General features: G+C 43.9%; 1 long non-coding RNA gene across 1 annotated transcript; it reads right to left on the bottom strand.

The window, feature by feature from the left end:
* Positions 1-24917: 24917 nt before the first annotated feature.
* LOC131403045 (uncharacterized) lies at positions 24918-26034 on the bottom strand. The gene is made up of 3 exons (XR_009219175.1): positions 25941-26034; positions 25356-25388; positions 24918-25014 (listed from the first exon to the last, which is right to left on the bottom strand). It is a non-coding gene; the product is annotated as an uncharacterized LOC131403045 (long non-coding RNA).
* Positions 26035-26486: the final 452 nt, after the last annotated feature.

Consider the following 26486-nt stretch of genomic DNA (forward strand, 5'->3'; position numbering starts at 1 on the left):
CCAGATACAGGAATTAGCAAACAAAGACTACAAAATAACTATGATTCAAAGCAAAGAATCATGGACAATTGTAGAAAATGAAAGACAAACTAGAAATTTTTAAAGCAACCAAAGGAAAAGGACACGTTCCTTTCATAAGAGAAATAGTAAGTCTGGAAACTTTTCAAAAGAAACTTTGGAAGCAGAAGACATGAATGACATCTGACAGCTAAAAGGTTGAATGGGAGGGGGGGAAAAAACTACCCATTTAAAATTCTCTGAGTTAAGAAAAATATTTTTCAAAAATGCAGACAAATTCAAGATATTTTCCAAAGGGCGTTTAAAAAAACCTAGCTAGAACAATTAAACAACAGCAGAACTGAGCTTCAAGAAACTCAAAAGAGAATTTTCAGGCTGAAGGAAAAGAATTACACACAAAGACACATAATGCTGGAATGATCATCAGCAGGAAACAAAATGTACGTAAATATAATGAATATTGACTGAATAAAACAATCCTGTATACTTTTACAACTTTTATGTAAGTCTAAATATTTTCAAAATAAAATGCTTTTAAAAACACGTTGAACTGGAACCCGAAAACTAGAGATGATGGAAGCCCCTCCAAGGGAATCTTACTCCACCCCCCAAGACTAAAGATTATGGAGCCCCAGCAAATGGTGCTCACAATCTGCATCCAACAGCAGATGTGACAGAAGCCCTAGCGACACACCACTAGTTCCTTCCAAAACTAGAGGCAACCAGACCCCAGATAACAACTGTCATCCACAAACACAAATGCTGTGGTCTGAGCATCAAGGCCTCCATTCCCTCAAAACTAGAAATTATGGGACTCCAGCAAGCACTCCCTAGTCACTTCCAATTCTAGGAATGACAGCAGCCCCATAAGTCACACCCTTAGCTGCTCCTCAACACTAGAGAATGGGAAGCCCCAGCCCAAAGACCCACCTTGTCTATGCCAACAATACAGACAAAGGCAGACCCAGAAAGTGAGACTTCTACTCTCCCGCAGCACCAGAAAAAAGATCTATAAAGACCCCTCCAGAGCCCCCTGACTAAAGATAAGTGGAATCTCATGCAATTATCCCAATCCTCTCCCTGAATTAGAGACAAAGGCCCTCCATCCAGTGACCCCTCCCTGTCACCCCAACACTTGAAAAGTGGGAGCCCCATACAAGCAGTGGTCCTCCAGCCTCCAAGAACCAGAGACAACAGGAACCTCAGTCTCATGCCTCCCAGTTATCCCCAACATCATGAGGGCTCCATCAAATGATGGAAGCTTCAGCAACTGGTCCCCCATATTCCTGCCAGATTAGAGATGTTGGAAACCCCAAAAAGCAACTTACAACCCCCTATACACCAAGAAGAAAGGAGCGCCAACAAATACCACACCATTTTCACCAACACAAACCCCAGCTTGTCTCTTGACTCCTCAGACTAGATATGAGTATCCCCAGCAAATAGTAACCCAGTCTCCACACCCCCAGAAAAGCGGTCACCAGAGTCTCACTAGGCAACACGCCAGGTTCTCCAATGTAAGTGTCAAACAGATCCTCAGAAAACTACCTCTCTGGTTCCTGGAATGTTTGGTAGAATTTGATGGTAAACCTGTCTGGCCTGGTGCTTCTATAGGAAGGTTTTTAAATTGTTGTTTCTTTAATGGTAATGTGTCTTTTTTCATTCATTGTTCTGGATATTTGTGGTCTTTTAGACCTGGAAATGTGAGTCTTGGCTTGTGGAATGTTTGCTAGATTATTTGATCATTTCTTCCCACCATTACCGTTGTTTTTGTTTGTCTTGAAACACCTAATTAGATATTTGACCTCCAGGTTGATATTCTAATTTTCTTTGCTCAACTGCTTCTCATTTATCTTTTTGGGTGATTCCTCAGATTTCTTCCATCTCTACTCTTTGCCTTTATGATTTTTGGTGTCCCTGAGGTCAAGTTTATCCTCAGGAGTAACCTTTCACTCTGGTCTTCTTTCAAGGTGTCAGTGGATTGTGACCTGGGCTCATGGAGTGAGGCAGATCACTGGGCTCAAATGCGTCTTTTAAAGACTCACAGCTGTTTTGTTTTTTCAGTCTCTCCCGGTTGAGAGGATCAGGGGCCTCATTTCTGAGCTGATGAGAGTTCTGCAATAGGAATCAGCGTGTTTCTTGCTGGCTTTCTCCACTCTAGAACTTGGGCTTCAGCTTTCTATGTTCTGCCATATAAATTGCCACGTCTCTATCCACTTTCTGTTTTCTAAAATGGTTGATCTCTCCTATGCTGCTGTCTCTAATTCTCTGTCTTCATGATCTCTCTTTATTCCTTTAGTGGCCAGTGGAGGTGGGGGAGTTGATCTTGTTACGTCTACAGCAATATAAGAGGAAAATCGATATTCTGGAGTTAGGGAAAGAAATTCCTCAACTCAACTATACAATATATGGTATTGGGAAAGGTATTTCATCTGTGATTTTGCTGTGAGATTTCAGCATGTGGATCATGGGGCCGGGTGGATTTGTTAATTTTTCTTCCCACACTCAGATCTGACCACATCAGGAGGTAATACTAGGTGTGTTTGGGCAGTGACACGTTGACACAGCAGGGTTGGTTGTAGTAAATAGTGAAGTTCATACTCTTAGCAACCAACCAATCTTTACTAGTGCAAGGGCTATATGCAAGGTGCCATGCCAGTCTGTGAGGGAGGTTCAGACACACACGTGGCTGACATAGACACGCAGCATTCAAGAAAGGACTTGCCCAATTGCCGGGCGTGTGATTAGCTAACGGAGTCCTGCTATCATCTTTTCAGACTCTGCTTTGGCTTTTAAGCCCAGGTCACTCTTTCCTTGGGTTTTTCTCTTCTTGAGGTTGCCCACACGCAATGACTGAGCAAGGTGGCGGTACAAGGTCCTAGCATTTCTGCCCAACATGGACTCCTCTAAAGGGCAGTTTTTGCTTTGCAGGTCCCCATAAGACTGGTGGAGACATTGGTAGGTGTGTATAATAACGTTCTGCTGTTCCCCTGGCCCAATCCTGTGGCTCGTTACTTTCACAGGAGTTAGGAGTGCAAAAGTTTTCCTTTATTGTTTTTTTAATTTTTTTGTTTATTGCAGTAATTTTAGTTTATAACAGTGTATAAATTTCAGGTGTACATCATTATACTTCTATTTCTGCATAGATTATATCATGTTCACCACCCAAATACTAATTACAACCCATCACCACACACATGTGACGATTCATCCCTTTCACCCTCTTCCCTCCCCCTGCCCCCTCTGGTAATCACCAATCCAATCAATGTCTCTATGTGTTTGTTTGTTGTTGTTATTATCTACTACATAATGAGTGAGATCATACAGTATTTGATCTTCTCCTTCTGACTTATTTCACTTTGCATAACATCATCAATGTCCATCAATGTTGTCACAAATGGCTGGATTTCATTGTTTCTTATGGCTGAGTAATATTCCATTGTGTATATATACCACATCTTCTTTATCTACTCTCCCCTTGATGGGCCCTTAGGTTGCCAAAAGTTTTCTTAAACCTTTTGCAATCCTAACTCCATCTCAGCATTTGCTTCCTGAAGAACACAATCTGCAACAATGGGAAACATATACTTCTACAAAATCAGCTGGAAAGAGAAGGACTTCAGAAAAAAGAATGAAACAGTGTATATCATATAACAAGAATGATGTGAATTGTCAACTGGGAGACTGTAAAAGTTATTACTGAGCTCTTTAAGTCACAGGTATTATTAGGGAAGGCTTGTCAGTTTGCTTTACATAGAGTTCATATAATAAATTCTATTTTTTAAAATAAAAGAAATGGCTAGATCCTTATTAAATTATTAGGGTACAGAAAAAGAAAATTCCTTCGCTTCCCATTATCAAAAGATAAGAGTCTATAGAAGCATCAGCAAGCAGCACTCAACACAAATGAGAGGATCCCACAATGCAAGTCCGTCAAGTCCCTCCCAACAGGAGACGACGGCCCCTGTGTTGAGTCCTCCCTAATCCAAACACAAGGAACATTCTGAGCCACAGCTGGCAGCTCCTCAGTTTCCTCTTGCTGTGTAGGTGTCTCTGTCCCAAACTGTAGTGGATAGATGGAGCCCCATCTAATATCCCCTGCCCTGGGGAATGTGAAGGACCCAGTCTCAGAATAAGGAACACAGAAGTTGTCCTGACAAGCCACCAACAACCCCCAAGCTCCCCTTCTACAGAAGGTGACAGGAGCCCAGGAAGCAAACTTTCCCCCAACATTTCCTGCTCCAGCAAACCCCTCTTGTCTGTTGCACATCCTGCTGACCTTCAGAATATCCTCTACTGCTAAAAGAATCACTAGGAGCCAAGGAAGGCTGGAGCTGGGGGAGAGACTGAGAAGGATAGTGAGGGGAGAGGAGCAAGAGTAAAGGGAAAGATGAGACCTTCCACGTTGTCTGAAACACAGCAATGAACTCCAGAGGCCCCAAACAGCTCCAATCAAACCAGGTTCTCAGGGGTGAGCTGGAGCAGAAGAAAAGGAATTCTGGGCTGATGAGGAGAGTTGGCCTGGAGGAAAGGTGGGTGTGTAGGCTAGCAGCCAAGATAGCCACCAATGGTACATTCCACCTGTGTTTATGCCCTGTGCAGTCTCCTCCCACATTCGATTAGCCGTGAATTGTCATGAACCCAAGTGATCAATACAGTGCTGCAGAAATGACAGGGTCTCACATCTGAGGCTACATCATAAAACACACTGAAGGTTCTTCCTTGGTCTCTTAGATTGCGCCCTCTCTAGGGGAAGCCAGCCACCATGTCATGAGGATGCTCAAGTAGCCCTGTGGAGAGGTCCATGTGGAGAGTAACCAACTTGTCAGCACCAAGTGCTCACCATTCAGTGAGCCACTTGGGAAGATCCTCCAGCCTCAGTCAAAATTTGAACTTTAATGACTATGTATGCTAACATGTTTAGGAGTGAAGTCTACTGCTATCTGCAACCTATTTCAAAATGCATTAAACAGAGATGGATTCTTGGTTGATAAATGGATGGACGTGGCAAAGTAAATATAGTAAATTGTAACTGATGGAATATAAGTGTGGACTGTCTTCATTAGAGCTGCCCTAGTAAAGTACCACAGATGGGGTGGCTTAAACAGCAGAAATTTACTTTCTCATAATTCTGGAGGCTGGAAGTCCAAGACCAAGGTGCCTGCAGGATTGGTTTCTCCTGAGTCTTCTCTCCTTGACTTCAAGATGACCATGCTCTTGCTGCTGCTTCACGTGGTCATCCTTCTGGGCATGCGTGCCCCTGGCGTCTCTTGGTGTGAGTGTCCTAATCTCATCTTATAAGGACATTGATCACATTGGATTAGGGTCCACCCTAATTGCCCTATTTTATCTCAGTTACTTTATTTTAAGTCACAACCTCCAAATAAACTTACAATGAGAGGTGCTAGGGATTAGGGGTTCAACACAAGACTGTTGAGGGGACAGAATTCTGTCCATAATGAGACTGTTCACTGTACAACTCTTTCAAATTATCTCCATGCCTGAACATTTTTCCCAATAATGTGGGTGCGGGTGGTGTGCTAAGGCAGGAAAGAAAAAACGAATGGTTAACAAAAAAATCATGTTGGAACCCCCAGTTGTTCTGTGGAATAGGGATTATCATAGATTTATATGTAAATATTAAAGCTGTGAAAGTCCTAGAAAAAAAACAAAGGATAAGAATTTTATATATAATCTCAGAGAAAAGATGTTCTTTTAAAAGTATAACATAAAACAAGAAACGAAATCAACACGTTTGATTTCCTTTCAAAAAATCTGCATGGCAGCAACAACTAGAGGCAAAGACAAAAAAAGGAAAAGAGGAGAATGTTGGCAACTCATCACAAAAAGCTAATTTGTTAATATTAAGGAACTCTTACCAACCAAAAAAGACCAAGAATCTGTTGGAGAAATGGACAAATGGCGAAGAACAGTTCACAGAATATACAGAATGCTCTCAGTATAAGAGATGATTCTCAACTTCGCCCACCAAAGGAAAAATAAGTAAAACACCAAGATTCTTGTTTTTATTTATCAGATTAGGAACATTTACTCTTTGCTTAATATGTTGATGTATTAGGATGTAGAGAAAGTCACACTCCCATACCACAGTGAAGAGGGAGGAATTTGAACCACCTCCACCCACGTACAAGAGGACCTTGGCAGACAGAGAGAGCCCAGCGGAGCCCGGGACTTGGTGGGAAAGAGCCGAACTGTGACAGTGAAATCGTAGAAAGCCGAAACCAGACGGAGAGAGACGAACCTGTACCGCTGAGCCAAGGAATCGCGGGGAGAGGCGGCGGGAGCCAAAACCAGGTGGAGACAGAAGAAGATAAACGGAAAGAGCCGAAGATGTGAAGACACAGCAGAGGCCAGGCGGAAGGGCCCGAAGCTTGGTTGGAGGAGCCGAGCCCAGCTGAAAAGCGGCGAGAGGCGGCGGAGAGATCCGAACCGAGGGGCCGCTGGGAAGAGCTGAGAGGTTGCGGGCGGCCCAGAGAAGAGAGATTGTTGGCTGCGCCGCAGAAGGAAGCGGAGTCGCGGACGGCGGAGAATGAAGGCGACCGCGCTGGATGGGGCCGTGGACGCGGAGCCTGGAGCCTTCCACGCTTCCGAGCTGCCCCGAGCGACCCCCCGGAGGGTCGTGGACCCGGTGTCCCCTGCCGTCCTCCCCGCTCCTCCGGCCCCACCTCTACCCACGGCACGGGGCAGTCTGGCCGGACAGCGGCGTGTCCTCCGCCCACGATTAGGACGCGCATGTCCCCACGGTTGCATCCTCCAGAGGTGATGGCTCTGTGGAGTCTGGCGCCGATGTCCGCTGCGGGGAATGACCCCGGGGGTGTAGCCTCTAACCCCTGCTGAACCTGCAGACCCAGCCCGTGGGGAAGGCCACTGGGGGCCAGTGACCACGCCGGCTGACCGGGGGTCTGGGAAGAGGGCCCCAGCCTAGACCAAGGCTGGAATGCGAACAGTGGGCCCCTCCTGACCGTCTCCCCACTTCCAACACCAGTGCCAGGCTCTCTTTCAGGGCTCTTGATTGTGTGCAACAGAAGGATTGATACGGTGATGGATCACGGAGCCTCTGGGAGGACGGGGACGGGCTGGAGCCCCGCTGATGCTGCTTCTATTAACTGTTGTCCAAATCCATCCTCATCAGAGCATAGTTCCCACCTCCTGGGTCAGTCTTCGTGGGTGCATCTGATCCACAGAACTGTGCCCTGGTTGCAGCGGGGAGGATGCAAATGGACGTGTCTGGCATTTTCTGCTTTTAAATCTGGAAGCTGGTGTTGTCTCCCCACAGGATCATAAAGTGAGGGAAGCCCTCAAACATAGGATAGGGGTTCAGTGGCTGAGAAACCAAGAAGGATGACAGATGTCTACTAGGAGGCCCTGTACTTTAAGTGTTTTAAGAGTAACCACTGGAGACCACTTGTGTCAGCAACCTTGGGAATTTCCGCTCTAATTTTTTTATGTTAAAGTTGCAGCTCTAGAAAGCATGTGTTGGACTTGGCAGTCTTCAGCGAGGTGGCCACTACCCGTCCCAACCTCTGCCTTTTAGGGCCCTTGCTAAGGGATCCAACAGTGTTTACATTGAGAAGACCTAGTGCCTAAGCAGACCTGAGCTGACTGGATGGCAGTGAATACTGAAGGGTGATGGGAGACATTGATGTTGGGCTCTGAAGGTGAGAGTGGGACAAGCAAAAGGTGGACCAGAGTAGCCCCAATATCCATCATCTAATGAATGTATAAACACAAGGTGCTCCGTATTTCTGTACATTGTATGTTATTCAGCCATAAAGATATGAAGTACATGTGCAACACCATGGATGCACCTTGAAGATCTGCTAAGTGAAAGCAAGTAGTCAAAGAAGACCACGTATTACATGATTCCATTTACATGGGATGTCAAATATGGGCAAATCTGTACAGACAGGAAGTAAATTTGTGGTTGTTTAAGGTTGGAGGTGGGAGAAGTGCAGGGGTAATACTCAATTATTTCTCTTTGGTTCTTTTTACAGTTTCTATCTCTTTATTGATATTCTCTGTGAATTGAGACATCATTCTCTTTATTTTCCTGGGTCCTTTTTCCCTACTTTCCATTAGCCCTTTGAGCATATATAAGAGAGTTGTTTTAAAGTCTTTGTCTCATGAGTACAATGCCTGGGCTTCCTCAGGAAAAACTTCTGTCAATTTCCATTCTATTCCATATGAACCGGCTATACTTTCCTGTACCTTCATATCATTTTTAATTTTGTAGTGTTAACTGGACATTTTGCATATTACAATGTGGTCGTTGTGAGAATCAGATTCTCCTGCTCTCCAGGTTTTGCTCTTGTGGCTTTTTATGAGCTGCAATCATCCTTTTGTTTACCGACTTTTCAAACGATTTTTGCAAAGACTATGTTCTCTGATGTGTGTGGTCACTGAAATCACTTTTCAGTTATCTTAACAATGAGCAAGCGACCTGACAGAGATTTCTTTAAATGCAAGAATCCAAAATAATACATTTTAAAAAAAGAAAAAATTAAAATCTCTCCAGTCTTTGCAGCTGGTCCCCTGTAGCTCTTCCTTAGACTTCACCCCCTACCTGCATGGGGCCCACAAATCTGCCAAAGGTGCAAGCCCAGGTCTTCTCAGGTCTTGTCTGAGCACCCATCCACATTGCACTCCAGCTTCCCTGGTAGATGCAGTGGTCATTCTAAGCTTTCATTCCCCAAAAAACTTCCTCCTCAGATGACTCCTTTCCAGATTTTTATGTATCTCTCCTGCCCCAGCCAATTGCCCAGTCATCTACCAGTAGCATAGGTCTTTAAATGTTTCATCAGACAATGACACCACTTGGAAAGTCCCTCCACTCTGAGGGGGAGAAATACCTGTCATCTTCTGTGCTGGTCCTTCAGGGACCCAAAAGTCAGATCACTACCCCCCAGTCACATAATCACGCTATTTTAAGAAGCAGGTTAGTATTTGTCTCCTGGCTCGAGGGAGCCATGCAAGGATTCTTGGCTGCCATCTTCACATCCTTCGCTGTACCAGAGAATGGCAGCGGGTAGGCATTAAGCAAAAACACCACAGTGCTTTCTTAACCAAATTCAGCCACGTTTTCCCTCATTAATCACTCCTCTGGATGTTGTAAGTTTCTTATTATATTTCCCAGTTCTGAAACACTTGATTCTGTCAGTTTTTTTCCAATTGAACGGTTGATTCAGTAGAGAGACTGGTTCTGTGAGTACCTTAATTTGCCGATTTGTTAACAGAACTAGGGAGATGTTTTCATACGTCCCTTTGTTCTTTTTCTCTTTCTTGTTTATTTTGTTTGGTGGTTGGTTCTCAAAAATTCTTCTTTCATTTTGTAAAATTTCTCTTCCATATGATGTAAGAATCACTATCACGATTTCAAATAATTATGATTTTTAAGTTTATTACATTGAATCATGTACTTTTGAGGAAAACAACTCCAATATTGTTGGTGAAAACAACTCCTCCGATATCGTTAACATTCTGGTCTGCCTGAGCCAGCTCCCAACCTCAACTTGAGGGTAGAGGATGTAGTCGGTTGAATAACGTCTCCCAAAGATTCAAGTTCACCCAGAACCTTAGACTGCGATCTTATTTGGAAACAGGGTCTTTGCAGATGTGATTAAAGATCCGCAGATGAACTCATCCTGGATTTAGGGTGGGCCCTAAATTCAATGACTGGTGTCCTTATAAGAAGAAGAGACGACACAGAGACATGGAGGGAAGAAGATCACATGAAAGACGTAGGTAGAGGTTGGAGATCTGCTGCCACAAGACAGGGAAGCAGGTACCACCAGGAGCTGGAAGAGGTGAGGGAGGATTCTCTGCTGTTGATAAACTGTGAATCAATTGTAGGGCTCCCCTTTGTTCTCACTCAAACCATCAAATCCTAATAGTACCTTGTCTTAAAAATTCTGATTATCACGTGGTTTATATGGATGTCCTGAGGATCATGGACCACACCCGATGCCATCATTTAAATATCTCAGGTCTGCAATTATCACATGTGAACACTTTCATTTTTCAATGTAACTCACTGAAATCATGGTCTACATCTACAAATTCGTCAGGAATAATTTAGAGATATGCGAGCAAAAACCCAACTGACGTTAACCTAAAACAATTTAACAAAATATACGAGGGAAGAAAAGATGCAATGAGGGAAGAAATCAGCTCATGTTAATGAGACTTGAGGAGTAGATTGTGACCAAGCACACAGATGCAGCATAAAAATGAGGGTGCAGGTCTTGGCCTGACCATCCCCCATGGCCACCCTTACTCTGCTCTCCTCCCAGATGGACTCAGACTATGTCAGCGGCTCCTACACTGTGACCTCATTCAGCTCCACTCCCCATAACTCCATTTCTGGCAGGTAATAACCCCATGTATACCCAGATCCACTTCCTGATCCATAAAGGTGCCTGTGCCTGGATCCTGTAGGGTCAGAGAGGGCCATTTTACACCCCTTGTCCTAGGACATCTGAGGGTTGGAATATGCGGATTAGCTCACAATGAGGAATTAGAACACCCTAGTCGTAGGGAGCAGTCAGCCCCACACCAAAGCTGTGGGCTCTGGGAGGGAGCCATCACTGTGTTAAATCCAGAGGCCATTGTCTGGAGGCACAAGGCACAGCTGTCCACCTTCACTCCCTCTCTGCCCTTCTGTTTCTCTGTCACTCTTTGACCCTCTGAAATGGGCTTCCTTCCCCATGACTGCTAAGACTGCTGTATCAAAGGTCTTCAAGAAAGCCCAGAAAATTCCTTGTATTTGAGCTAGCATTTAGCAAAAAAAGGATAGAACTTATGTTAGAATGAGATATAAAGGCAAGCTTAGTGAAGTAAGACTTTTATGGAATCAAATTAATTTAAGGTTAAAATAAAGCTCTTTACAATAGGTATCATCTTTTCCTGAGTGCAAGTATTCTAAAAAAATATAACTAAAAATCCTAAATGATCCCTGAGGCCAAATTACCTTTAATATAAAAGTGAAGAAAAATCATGATAAGCAGAAGTTGCAGTATACCAGGACACGTAAAGATCTTCTTTCCTGTCACATGAAACGCGATCTCTCACCCACACAACAGTCTACTCTTCACATTTATGTCTCTCAAAAGAGTTTAATAAAGTACAATTATAAAATGACAAAGCATCACAGTCCAGAGTAAGTAGAGAGAGTGATATTAAATCAGGCAAGTGAAAGTGGGGGCTGTTCATGGGGAACCACTGCTCTGGGGCCACACTTCTTGGCTTCTTCAGCAAGACCTTCTCCTATTTTCCATCGGGTCTCAGAACATCCTTCTTGGCTCCTTGCTCTCTGCCTCCCTGGCAAACCTCTCTGCCCTCAGGAACTCAGTCAGTCACCCTTGCTTTTTTAACTTTCTGACTCTGTGTGCAGATCTCTCCATAAGTTACAGGCTGTCTGTAGAGTGGGTGGGGGAGACTGAGACCCACTCCTGGGATCATCTCTGCCCACTCTGAAGACTGTGTGGCAGTGGGCTTGAGGCTGGAGTTTAGAGACCAGGCACCAACACAGCCCAGGGATTCACCTGGACCACCTGGTGCAATTATATTTAAGGTAGTTGTGCTATCAAAAGTACTTAAAAGTTCTCCTTCACTGCTGCAGGCCTGGAATCCCTGCAGTCTCCTGTGTGCACAGACTTGCTGGGGCTTCTGCAAGGTCTCCTCCTGTTGACTGTACCTGATCTCATTGCCAGGGTGGGAAGTTATCCTTGTAACTGTCCTCTTGAAAATGCAGCCAGGAAACTGACCTCCTAAAATGCACTTATAGGAAGTGCAGACCTTTCACGATGTCTCTGCTTCGTCTTGGCTAAATGGACCTGTCTTTTCTTCTCTGACGTCTGGGGCATCATATTTCTTTTGAGCTTTCCCTTTGAAAACAAAATGAAATGTGAAATTTCAATAAAATGTGGAATGCAGACTGCCAGCCATGGAGAATTTTCTCACCTCATTTGGATCTTCCACCCTCCTGTATCCTGGAGAAGTATCTCTCAAACTGCCCTGTGCATCACAATAATTTGGAGGGTTGTTAAAACACCGATTGCTGGACATCAACCCAAGTAGGCCTGGGGAGGGCCAAGAATTTGTACTTCTAAGTGTTCCCGGATGCTGCTGATGCTGCTGGCACAGGCACCACACATTGAGAACTAGATCCTTGGACATCAAGCTGATATGAGTCAAGGACAGAAAGGACTATGAAGACTAGATTGTTGTGTGCCCAGAGCATAGCAATTTAGTGCCTCATCTCTAATGAAATCACGTTCCTCTCAGCAATGTGATGCTCATTTCACTTTAACACCCAAGTGCCATCTTCACTCAAATATTCTCCTGTTCATAAATAAATAACTCACACATGCCATATTCCCATCACATAGTTCTAGCCACTGTAAAAACATTTTTCCTCTCCTGACTCTTCCTCTCTCCTCCTAGTCCTCCCTGTTAATCTGGGTTCCACCATCTGACTTAACACAATAGACGCTTCTTAGAAGTCAATCCTGCTCTCACATTGGTTCCACAGCCACAATCTCTTCTAGGCCATCCCATCCATTTCCCTGGCTTCAAATACCATTAATGAACTCGGAATGCTCATAGAATTAGCACAGACCTGGCTTCAACCCTGAGATCCAAATACCTATCTGCCCACTCACCACATCAGTGATAACTCGATGACTCAGCTCACAGTTAGCAGGTCCCAATTTGAACCAACCATTTCTCCAAATAATCACCCATAACTCAGGGTCCCCTAATCTCACTTTGTACGGATATCCTGTCTACACCTGAGTGTCATTCTGGACACCCTGCCACCCCACACTCATATATCAGTGAACCATCCATCTACCCTCCTGAATCCACCTAAAGATTCTCCACTTTTGAATAATTCTTGAGCACCTTTCAGATTTCCTACAAAATACCATTTCCACAGAGTGATCTTTCCTTGTACCGCCATCAAAATTAATGTCATTTTCTCTGTTAATTTTTAAAGTTTTTAATTGTATGTGTATTATCATCTATTTCTCTCCTAGTGTTTTTCTCACTAAATTGGATACTCCAAGAAGTGAAGACTGATGTAGACTGTGATGTTTTACACTGCCGTATTCACTCACTGCTTTGCCCTTAGAAGGTGCACAACATATTTATTGAAAGAAATTATTCAAACTCCAAAAAGTACTTTCTAAAGCTTTCAAACAAATTCACTCAACTACAGTTATACAAGGATAGAATCTCTTTGGTGGTATACGGCAATAAATTATCACTAAGATTGCAAATCCTTTCTGTCTGTAATTCATTTTAAGACTCTAGCCACAATAATATATTTAAAATGTAAACCTAATCAGTGCATCTTTCCTTTACGATCTCTCATTTCTGTTTTCAGATCCTTTTTAAAAGTGAAGTCATACATCTGACTTCATCCCTGTTGTCCTGCCATAATCATTTATACCATCCATTTCACTCTCCAACATATCTCAGTTTGGAGGGAAAATTATTTGATCCTCCCATTTATAGAGCACCTATTATAAGCCAAGTTATGTACTAAAATCCATGATCCAGAATTTAACTTAAAAATTCACTTCCCCTGTTTATTTTAATCTTGGTGAGAGGAATGAGTTAATAAAGAGATGGATGAATGTCTAATATAGTGTTAGGTATAATGAGATCCTGTAATATACAGTAAGGGCTACGCAGAGATACAGAGACAGAAGAAGGGAAGGAGGAAGAACAGTAAGTAGGGATAAAGGGAAAGAAATTACCTACAATTATTTCATTTATTTATTTATTTTGTGAGCAAGATCAGCCTTGAGCTAACATCCATGCCAATCCTCCTCTTTTTTTTGCTGAGGAAGACTTGCCCTGTGTTATCATCTGTACCCATCTTCCTCAACTTCATATGAGACGCCGACACAGCATGGCCTGACAAGTGGTGCGTTGGTGCTTTCCCAGGACCTGAACCTGGGCTCCCGGCAGCAGAGCGTGAGCACTTAAGTGCTTCGCCAGGGGGGCCGGCCCACCTACAATTAGATGATGCAGAGATTAGGGAAGGACTAACTGATGAGGTGATATTTGAGCACAGAACTGAATGTTTTTTTAAAAAGACCAATCACATTGTGGGTAAAAGATTTTCCAGAGACGAGAACAATGTCAACAGTGCAGAGATGAATACTACTTCCACTTCCCAGTGATGTTTTTGGTTAAAAACAAAACAAAACAAATGTCTGGCCTATTATCCCAAGGATGATCCCTATACAGAAAAGTACAACACCTTGATCATTACTTAACAAACACTGACACCTAGGAAACAACTTTCAATAAGGTATCTTCTTGTTTTAAGAGCTACTGCCTGCATACTTAAAGAGGTTTCACAGAAGGACAAAGTGTGCAAATGGACACTCTTGCTGTCCATATGGATTCCACGCTCACAAGAATAGGCTGGCTTGGAAAACAGGCTGATGCAGGTTCCTCCATGGCTTCAGAGTTGTCCTGCTCACACCACTCCTGATGTGCAGACAGCCTGTGGAATGCTGGAAAATGCAAGGACTTCTGCCTCTGATTCCCCTTTTATTGAGGAAAGGAGTGGATAATCCAATCTGTGGATAATCCAGGGGAGACATCCTGTCTCTTATCAATGGGATTTGAGAAATTCCTAAAGATTTATACCTAAAAAATAAAGTTGGGTTATTGACACTGTCAGATAATTTTGGTATGAAAATATTTAATACAATTGTGTGGGGAGGTGGTATTTGCAGTTTCTATCAACATTTTAATGTTTCCTTTTTCTTCCACTAATGATACTTTCTCTAAAAATAGGAATGGAATTTTATATGTACAAAAATGTCCAAACCACTTATGTTTTAATAGAAAAAAATAGAGACTGTGTAAACGTTTATCAATGAAAGAATGTCCAAAATATTTATTAACATTTCTCTAGAATATATCACACAGCCATTAACAAGAAATTAGTATTTTGTGCATTTACATCTCATGTAATTACCAGTAAACTTGTAATTATTTCAACCGTCTTACTCTTTCCCTTCCCTTTGACCTGAATAATTAATGTTCCTTCACTTTCTTTACTTCACTGATGTTGATTTAACTCTTTTGTTATTCTGTTATTTCCTCTATAAACTTATTACTTGGAATCATACAGAAATCTTTAATTGCACTAATGGTTAAATTCTGAATCCTTAATACAGTCTAATATGAATAATTACTTTTACCATCTCCCCCAAATGCTAATACCTTCAACACTTTCAATTCTATTTTTAACCTTCGTGACATTTGTATTACTGTTTTCATGCATTTCATTCTACATATATTTTAATCTCCATGAGAGATTTCTAGAATTACTTCCTGAAATAAAATTCATTTATATTTATTTATAAATTATCCTTTCCTTTCCTGTTCAGTCCTTCCTGCATTCCTGGTTTTCAAGCTGGGTTAATTTTCCTTTGGATGTGATAACTCACTGCAGTATTTTGTCTAATTCAAGGCTGCTAAAAGTTTCACTTTAAGATTTTCTGGGACATCTTTATTTGGGACACTATTGTTGCTGGGTGTAGAATTCTGGTTTGACATGAGATTTCTTTTAGCATTTTAAAAATGCTGCTCTGTTGATGTCTATCTTATTTTCTTTATGGTTAGAAATCACCAATTGGCCTTTTTCTTGCTTATTTGGCCTCTCTTGTCCCTAAAATATTTTACATTAACTTTGTTTTTTAGACCATAGTTTAGTTCATTAATATTTCCTGTATAGTCACTCTGCTTAGGAAATGTTGAATTAATTGAATCTGTGGATTGATGTCTTTCATCAACTTGGAACATGCTTGTGTATTTTCACTTCTGATATCAATTCCTCCCCACATTCTCTCTACTCTCCTTTTAATCACACCCCATGTGTCTTTTAATTCTACCCTGAAATTTCCAATGCCATTGGCCCTATGGTTTTCTTGGGAGATTTGCACGTGAACTGTCTTCCATTTTAGTAAACCAGCCTTTGCTGGAATCAATTCCTTCTTAGTTACTTAAATTCTTAATTTCAGTTCTAACATAAACACAATATATCGCTTTAATTTATAAAAAAAGAGATAGTAGAGCAGTTTGACAATGAGAAAATGATTTCCTTTTGATGCAATAAAGCTCAAATAGATGGGAGAATATTATACATTGGATCATATTAAGATATATGAGGAGCCAGTATTCATTAAAATTCACCAGCAAGACAGAGGGGGCGAAAACCTGAGTTTCTTGTTCTTTGTACTGATGTGGACTGCATTTTGAAATGATAATATTGATATTTCTTGAGTTAAAGAAAATGTTATAAAATCCAGTTTCATCTGTTTGTATTTACTTACTTTAACAAGTGTTCTGGAAAATTTAAATGACATAGGTTACATTGTGATATCTCTGTTGATCTTGTTTGGATAGAGCCATGATATGATGATTAATTTTAGCTGTCAACTTGACTAGACACAGGGGTGCCCAGATAGACTGTGAAACATTATTGCTGGGTGTGTCTGTGAGAATGTTTCTGGAAGACATTTTCATTTGATTCCATGGTCTACATAAACAAACTCACCCTCACTAGAGTGGGTGGGCATCATCTAATCTGTTGAGGGCTCAATAGAACAAAAAACAAATAAAGACTGAATCCATTGTCTCTTCCTGAGCTGGGATGTCCATCTATTCCTGCACTTGGACATCAGAGGTCCTGGTTCTCAGGCCTTCAGAATTTGACTGAATTATATCACTGGTTTTTCTTGTTCTCCAGCTTGCAGATGGCATATTGTGGGACTTCTCAACCTCTATAACCTTGTGAGCCAACTCTTACAATAAATTTCCACTTCTATATGTTTATATATATTCTATGGTTGTATTTCTCTAGAGAATCCTGAGTAATACACCTGGATAACAAAGTGCATATTAAGTGCACATGGAGGAACTTTCCCGAGGCATAGGAGGCTCCCCCGAGGCATAGGAGGCTCCCCCAATCCCCAGGAGGAAGCAACTCATCACATCCAGGCAGCAGGCATGAGCACGTGCAAACACACACACACGCACACACACATACACACACAAGTAATTTGAAAATACGCTCAAGCTCAAATTCTCACTCTCTGCCTTATTGTTCATCACAGCAGTGATTTCTACATGGCATGTTATACATCCTTTGCCATTTATGATCACTTTCCTCCCACTAAGACTAAATCAAACAAGGGCAGTGAGTCTATTTAGTTATTTTGTAGATCCCAGGTTTTACACCAGAGCTTTGCATGTAGTAAGTGCTCTAAAAATGGAATGACCAAATAGTTTTCCCTCCAAACTGGAACACATCAGTGAATGAAAAGGGTAATATTAATAATTATGATAAGACAACAGGAGAAATATGTGCTGAAGACAGAAATGGAGGATTTAAAAGTTAAGATGAACTGAACACTTTTGCATTTTAAACAGATCATTGTGACTAGACTCTCATGATTGGATTACGAGGAGAAAGGATTTGGAATCTTAAGCTACTCCTGCTAATTTATTGCAGTGTAGCACCTAAAGGTGGTATCTTTGCACAAGAGTAGTTAAGTGGAGTGGCCGGTCCCGTGGCTTAGTGGTTAAGTGTGTGTGCTCTGCTGCTGGCGACTGTGGTTCAGAACCCCAGGTGGGCTTCTCCAGCCATGCTGAGGCCGAGTCCCACATACAGCAACTAGAAGGATGTGCAACTATGACATACAACTATCTGCTGGGGCTTTGGGGAAAAAAAAGAGGAGGTCTGGCAATAGATGTTAACTCAGAGCCGGTCTTCCTCAGCAAAAACAGGAGGATTAGCATGGATGTTAGCTCAGGGATGATCTTCCTCGGGAAAAAAAAAAAAGAATAGTTAAGTGGATGGATTTAAAATATTTCATGAAGCAAAGTTTTAGTGTTTGAATTTTATATGTATATGAATATAAATTATATATTGTACACATAATATATGTGAGCTCTTTTGTGTGCAAAGCCATATGTGAACACTATTGTGGGAAAATTTGGAAAATCCACATTAGTTTTGTCTTCATGGAATATCTAATTTAGTGAGAAAGAACTAAATCTTGAAAGAAATAGCTAATAATGCACATATAACTAAAGTAGAAAAAAAATCAACAAAGAGGAAAAATGGAGTTTTGTTATTTAGGTTACTGGAGCAGGAGTGTTCACTGTGTGGAAGTGATATTTTGTATGAGGTCTGAAAGGTGATTAGAAATAAATCAGAAGTGGATAACCCGTAGGTAGATTCAGAAGGGTGGATGGATGGTTCATTGATATGTGAGTGTGGGGTGGCATGGTGTCCAGAGTGACACCCAGGGGTAGACAGGTTATTACCAAAAAGAAGTGAGTTTGGGGACACTGAGAGAGAAGCCAATTATTTGGGTAAGTGACTTGTTCAACTTGGGACCTGGTCAATGTGAGTTATCACTGATGTGGTGAATGTGCAGGTAGATAAATGGGTCTGGGGTTCAGAGTTAGGTCTCTGCTGATTCTTTGGTCATGTTTGGCTCATTAGTGGTATTTGAAGCCAGGGAAATGGATGGGGTTGCCCCAGAAGGAGGGTGCAGATGGGGAACAGGTGCCAGAGCAGTGCCGAATTTGGGAAGCATCAGTCATTGTGGGGTGGTAATAAAGAGAAGCCTGGAAGTTGCTCAGGAAGTTAAACAGGCAAGAGCAGGACAGTGTAGGGTGGTGGATCCCAAGGACAAATGGTCTTTTAAAAGGACATTGGAGTCCGCAATGTCATGTGCTACTACAGAGCATGTCAGAAAATCATGAAAAGTCCCCAGTGGATTAGTAAGAGACATGGCTTGTGAGGTTAACAAGAGAAGCATCCACAGAATGGGGATAGGATTGGGTGGACACTGTGGAAACAGAGGCATTGAGATATATATGAACTTTTCACAATGAATCCCTGGCAGGAGGAGGAGAGGAGGGTGGTGGAGGGTGAGGACTATTAGGAACGCTGGCTGAGAGATTGGTTTGTAGATGGTAGAGATTTGTGCATATTTGAAACTTGAGGGATGATTCCAGTAGGGAAGTTATGGAAAGCACAACAAATATTGAGGGCATAATCTCATTGAAATGGAAGGATAAGATAAAAATCAGAGTGTTTTCAGCCAAAAAATCAATTTCTTTGGATATAACAACAGAAAAGCTGTGATAAATGAATTCCTTATGAGGAATATTTGTAGATCTGATGACTAGAGAGTGAAATAGTTCTTGCCTGGTGGTTAACAATTTATCTGTGAAATATGGAGGAGGTCGGAATATAGAGATTTATGGAACTCAAGAAATGGAAAAAATGAGCAGAGCATTCAGGAAGCATTAGAGAAATGTATATAGGTCCATTGGTTGCTGTTGATTCTCTGTTGGGATCCACAGGCTCCTGGTGCATTCTCTGTTCAGTGCAAGTGTCAACATGACATGGCAGGTATTTGAAATCATCTGAAGTGTGCAGGGTGGATATGATGGCAATAAAGAATCTGAGAGTATGGTCAGTGGATGATTGAAATGATGGACAGTGAATCTGAAATTACTAGAAAGGATGAGGAGAATAAAAGTAAGATGCTTGTGAAGATATTCCTACTGGAGTAATCTACTTTATTGAAGAACGGTTATTTAGAGTGGATTTCTTTGTGTAAAAACTGAAAATGTGGAAATTTGTGGTGGGAATATGGTGTTTGTGAATTAATGACTGGTGAGCAGGAGAACTTTGGTTGAAGATAGGATCGGGGTGTGGAAGTGAATGACTAAGGATGGAGTAGTGAATAATTTCATTAGAGATGAGGCACTGAAAGGAGCTGAGGTGTTCTTGGAACTCTGTGTCCCAATAACAGTGGGCTGTGGGACACCAGCATGTGTGTATTTGACCATGACAGAGAGCGGAGGAGAGGAACGTCCTGAAGCAAGATGACGGAGGGAAGTTGGTCTGGATTTGACACTGGATAATGACCTTGAGCTTTCTGTCATTGTCTCACATCAGCTTGATGATGTCACAGAATCCTGTTCTCCATGTGTGGTCCCTGTACCAGCAGCTGATCATCACCTCTTAGAAATGAAAATTCTCTATTCCTTCCCCAGCCCTACTTGGTTTGAGATCCAGCAATTTGAGTTTTAAAAACTCTCCAATGATTGTGATGCACAGTGTGATTTGAGACGCATGTCTCCAGGGAGAGAAGGAGGGTGGAATATCCACGTGAGCTGAGAACGTTCTCCATGGATGGTAGTCTTCATCCTCCATTTTGTTGAAATTTCACATTTTATTTTGTTTTGAAAGAGAAAGCTCCAAAAATATTCCCCGACTTCATAGTGGAAACAGTAAAATCATGAAACTAAACCCATTCAGAAAACTGAAGATCTATGCACTCTGAAGCCTAAGCAGCTGCATATTCCAGATGCCAGTTACTGGAATAACTTCCCATCCTGGTGTTGAGGTCAGGTGCAGTCAGTGGGAGCAGACCCTGGAGAAGCTGCAGCAAGTCTGTGGATACAGCAGACTGCAGGGACTCCAGGCCTGCAGCAGTAAAGGAGAATTTTTAAGTTCTTTGGAGTCGCAAATACCTTTCAAACAGTCACACAGGCTGGTCCATGTGAATCCCTGGACCATGCTGGGGCTGAGGGATCTGCACACCAGCCCTGAGCCCACCCTGGCTCGCTGTACATATTGGGCAGAGATGAGTCCAGGAATGGGTCTGGGTCGCTCACAGACCCTCTGCAGGCAACAGGCATCTTCTACAGATATCAGGAGACAGACACAGAACGTGAAGAAAAGCATGGGAGAGACTGACTGTGGTCTCGAGGACAGACGAGATTGCCGTGGAGGCAGAGAGAGCAAGGAGCCAAGAAAGGCATCCTGAAAACAGTGACAAAAGCAACATCGGTGTTGAAGAAAAGGAGACTGGTGCCATTGAGAAATTCCCCATTAGACAGGCTTGACTCTCACAGCATCTCTTTGCAACCTCCATCATGATCTTGACCTTTCATGGTAAACCTCAATTTTTCTTTACCATGAGTTCTCTCCTTTTTATATTAAAGTTGATAGCATAATTGAAGCTGAGGAATTAGTGTTTTGAACTTACATTTGTTTTTTCTAGAACTTACACTCAATGAAGTGATGATATCTAATAGAATGAGATTTGTCTTTGAATGTATATTAAATCAGATTCCATAATTTTTTATTATGATTTTGCATCTAATTTTATTTATTTATTTATTTTTTTGCTGATAAAGATTTCCCCTGAGCTAACATTTGTTGCCAATCTTCCTCTACTTTTTGTGTGGGTCACCATCACGGCATGGCTGCTAATGAGTATTGTAGGTCCGTGCCTAGTAACTGAACCTGGGCCACCAAAGCAGAACATGCCAAACTGAACCACTTGGCCAGGGGCCAGTATGATTATTTTGCATCTAATTATAACGTAAAATCCATCAGTCTTTCTCTTCATGGTCACATGGTAATTCAGACATAGGTGATTTCTATATCATGAATTAAGTATCTCTTATCTGTTACCTGGCAAACTTGTGTAGTTTGATTTTGGTATCTCAAGAATGAGCATACCCCCGGGGACATTATTTTCCACTTAGAGAACCTTGGCAACAGGCTCATTGCCTTCCTTCCCACACTAGATCCAGAGTTGTGGAAATGTGTTCGCCTTGCACACAGCACAGAGCACATAGGAATTACTCAACAAACATGTGATAAGTGAATAATTGGTGGCATCATCAGGTCATTCACAGAGACCAGACTGAGATAGAGCTTCCTTAGGTCAGGAAGGAGAAGCATTCCTTTATATTTGTGATGTTTTAATTTGTAACATTGAAATGTGGACACCAAGTATACTGTTTTTATCAAAAGTGTGTTCTGAAGGTTTTCAAAAATCTCTAAAGCTCAGAATACAGAAAAATAAATCTCTGTGAACCTGTTACTTGTTTCAAAGATTGTCAACTCGTATACCATCTGACTTTGTTTATCCTCACACCAAGACCCCAAGAATTAACCAGAGGAGACGGTTGAGAGCACATCATTTCAGCTGTAAATATTTCAGTTTCTCTTACAGATGAGGGATTTTTGGAACACAAACACAATAACGTTATCACATACAAAAATAAAAATGTCATTCGGATAATCAACTATCTAGTCAGTATCCAAAGTCTCCCAGTTTTGTCAAGGTTATTTCCTGGTTTTACATTTTATTTGAGTCAGGATCTTAATGAAACCCTTCTTTTGCAACTGGTTGATCTGTTTCTGAAGTCACTTTTAATCTCTCACTTTTAATCTCTTAGTAGTTCATGCGTCTTGGGATTTGGGTGGGATATGAGTGTGTGTGTTTGTGTTGTCTACACAGATGTGTGAATTCATTCTTTCCTGGATGGCAGTGCCTTGAAAGGAAGGGCCTGGGCTGTGGGAACTAGGATTTCTACTCTGCTTCTGGCTGAACTGAAAAGGCCTCCCTGGGTGAGACTTGAAGCCTTCAGAAAGGAGGGGGAAGAAGTACCAAGGAATTCAAGACAATGGCCCTTGTCTTACAGGGTATTTCCAGGGCATGATGTTCAAAATGCGGGGTGCTAACCCTTTAGCTCCAGGTCGTCGGGTGGGTTCTCGGCATGAGCTCTGAGCAGTGTCTTTTAACCACTCACCTGGGGAGCATTTCACCATTTTAATTGGTAAGGTTGTACCTGTGGTGACTAAGATTGGTGGCATTCCCCTGCTGGACCCACTTCTATACCTACCCCTCTCCTGCCTCATCTTTCAAAACTCCCAACAGGAAAGTTTCACATCCCTGTAACACAAATCCATATAACCACAGCACAGACTGGAGAAAAGAACACAGCTGTCCCAGGGGCTACGTGCTCTATTCCCTCAGACCCAGCAGCCCGTTTGGGACAAGTCAGTAACAACACGAGTGAGTGTGTAAACTAGTGATTTTCTGAGACCAGGGACCTCAGAATCACATGGGCCCAGATGTCACCCAGGGAAGCAAGGGACGGTGTGGGTCATTCAGTGGACAGGATTAAGATCTCTTGTCCTGGCAAACCAGAGCTTACCCCTGATCCTTCAGGCCCAGCTGGGGAGGAATGGCTACGGTGTACCTGACAGAAAGGCTAGGGGCCTTCTAGTGAATTTTTGGCCAAATAGAATCATACAAAGCTGTGCAGGGATGCTGGAAATCCTAGTTCACAGGGAGCAGTGAGGTTTATGGAACAAAATCCTGTTGTAGGTTTAAAAGCTGCATCATGAATCTTTCCCTCTGGATATGAAACAAGCGGAAAAAGGACTTCCAAGAGCATGGGCCAGGATCACAGGAGGATTCCAATCTAGGCAAAGGGTGAACAGGGAGCCCTAGAGGCGGCCTGACGGGGATGTCCTGTGCACCCTTAGTCCATCTGCACATGGTCTTCCTCTATCCTTGTCCGTTACACATGCAAACATTTATCTTTTTTCATTTATTTCTCATTTAGTGTTCATGCAAATCCAGAGACTTGTTAGAAAATGGCAAGTTCCAATATCTGATCAAAGAAACCTCAACAAGAGAAGCAAAAAACATTCCTTCTTCCTGGAAAGCTGTAGAAAGACAGCCACTGTCCTGGGGAAGGACATGGTCCTGGTAGGTGCTATTTGAAAGACACCCACATTTCAGTGGTTATTGCTCTGCCTGGGAAAGTCCCTCCAACCTCTACATCCAGGGAGATCTGAGGGGCTGTCTCTGCTCCTGGCCCAGGTGACCCACACAGAAATGCACCTGTCCTCTGAGGAAGGGAGACTTGAGGGTTTCATTCAGTAGCCAGGGAGGAGGCTGGTCCTCCTCCCTTCTCCCACATAAAATAAGCTGTGAGCATACACAAGTTCTTAATTCAAGGAGGAAAGTGAGATTCTGTGTCTTGTTTAAATGAGCATAAGAAGTGAAAGAACCACACCACAACACCCAGGCTGTGACAGAAACAAGATACAATGTAAGAGTCAAATCTACCATTTACTAGTAAAGAAATAATATCACTCCTCCCCAATGGGTTAACAGTCGCTGGGGTGCAGATGTCAGGGAGTTGGAGGGGGTGGTTCCCTCCCTCTGGGGCTTTAGGGGAAACCAGGGAAAGTCTTAGGATGTCCTCCTTCACTCAGGGTGGGAAGAGCTGGCCCGGTGCACCCCGAGGGCGCCAGTGTCCCTGCTGGTCCGGAGGAGCTGCACTTGTGGTCTCCAGAGTGTGACGGCTCATCGCCAAGGGCGTGGTGGCTGAAGAGAAGAAACAGACTATTTTGGGGTCCCTTCCTGAGATTCATGGCACACCTCCCTGCCCCCCTGCACTCTGATCAAAACCCTGTGCAGAGTGCTGAGTCCCCCCGTTTGTCCCTGATGCAGGAGGCATCATTTAGCATCATCCATTTCAGAGGAGGCAACTGAATTCCAGAGAGGAGAGGGGAGCAGTCTGTCCCAGACCTGGTCAGCAGTGGAGCTGGGATCCAGGCCCATGTTTAGGCCGAAGGTGTACTGAGCCCCTGGATTCAGTCGCTGCTGGTCCCAACACTCACTCTGCCCTAAACTGGAGGATGTCCGGTTCCTCTTTCTCTTGAAGAGCCACATTTTGCTCGCCTTCTGGTGTGCAAGCTCCAGCTAGCAGGAGACCCAGTAGCTACAGGACAGAGTGGACCTTTGAGCTACCAAGAGCGACACCTCATGTGCCTCTCCCAGATCCTGCCAGCAGCTGAGTCCCAGTGCCCCATGGGCCACCCCGCTACGAGTTCTGAGGCTGATTAGCGAGCCAGGCCACAGGCTCTGGATCTGGCCCTCAGAGAGAGTCTGCCCTGCCCTCACCCAACTCCTGTCCCCCTCACCTCTCATGGACACTGAGGAGCTCCATGGCCTGGAACCAGGCCCCAAATCACTCTTCAGGCTCCAGGTCATACGCATTTGCATCCTGCTGGAGCAGCTGGATCCTCCTGATGACTTTTAATTTCTGGGAGGAAGGACAGGATGCAGACAGAGCTTGGGTGGGGAACACTGCCAGGGACTTGTGCGGATTGAGGATCTGGTCTGGGGTCTGTGCTCACTCGGGAACCCTCCTTCCTTACCACTCCATTCAGGACTTGCCTGTCCTCACAGTTGGCTGGAATTTCTTCCTTATCCAGGAAGGTGTCCTTGATGTCAGCCCCTCCCACACTCGCCAACGTGATGGGATTCCCAGCTTTGTGGATCTGACTCTCCCAATGAACGTAAGACCCAAGGGATGAGGCCAGAGAAAGTCTTGCCAGTTGAGGTCTGTGATTTCCACTTCCCCACCCTCCCACAGCTGCTCACCTCATACCATTTCTGGAAGTTGACCCGATTTCCCTGGAAGGGAGACAGCTAATGTCCATCAGAAACAGCCCCCTAAGGCCATAACCAACCCCCATCCCACCCTTTCTCAGGCTGCAAGAACATCAGGGCCCAGCAGAGGGCAGAGCTTCCACAAAGAGAACTTGACACTGGGCCAGGCTCTGGGCCCCAGAGCAGGAGGGACAGGGGAACTGAGGCCAGAGACTTTATGTAGCACACCATCTCTGATGACAGATGGGGAGACTGAGGCCTCAGGGAGGAAGGGACAGCTGGACCACAGAAGTGCTTCCTCACTTGCAGGGGCTGATGGCACTCCCCCAGGGGCAGGGTCTGAGGGGGAGGCTGAGTGCAGCTCAGACACAGCCTCCTGCAGCTCTGCAGGCAGGCAGCTCTGAGCTTCACCAGCCCAGGGAGCCTGGTGGGGGGCTTATTCAGAGCGTCTATTCATGCATTGTTAAGATGGGCCTGACACCCCAGCTCCCAGCGGTGGCCATGGGGCTCTCATGAGAGAAGGTTTGCCAGGTACTGAGAGTTCAGGGCCCAGTGCAGGGCTCTCGCCTCCCAAACCTCAGGATCCTGCTCCTTGGTCCCACCTCCAGGCTCACTCACTTCCAGATCATCCTCCATCCCAATGTTCAGCAGCTTCAGGTGATAGAGGAACGTGCCCAAGGAGGGGACGACACCCTGTGAATTCAGGGTGGGAGTGGTGAGATGAGTCCCACCTCTCAGGTGCCCCCATGGACCCTCCCCCAAATCCCTTCACCCCAGCCTCCTGCCCACCACAGACTCCCACAGAGAGCAGCCTAGGTCCCTCAGCGGCCTGCCCCCAGTTGCCCCCTCCAGGACCACTCAACTTCCCCAGTCACCTCCCAGGGGCGGCTTTTGGCAAATCCCAGAGTATGTGCTCCCTGCCCCTCCCCTCCCTAATCCATCCTCGGCCCAGCCCTTCCAGGCCTCCTCCTGGTCACTTCCAGGGCAGGCATTTCAGGCTCTGGGGCTCCAGGAGCTGGGCTGGAGGAGGAGGTACCCCTCTCTTAGGGAGGCCTCAAGCCGTGAGGAGAGAGTACCCCTCCTCTAACACCTGGACCCTCCCCCTCAGGGCCCTTCGCCTGC

The sequence above is a fragment of the Diceros bicornis genome, unplaced genomic scaffold (genome assembly GCF_020826845.1).
Source record: "Diceros bicornis minor isolate mBicDic1 unplaced genomic scaffold, mDicBic1.mat.cur scaffold_54_ctg1, whole genome shotgun sequence".
NCBI classification, from domain to species: domain Eukaryota; kingdom Metazoa; phylum Chordata; class Mammalia; order Perissodactyla; family Rhinocerotidae; genus Diceros; species Diceros bicornis.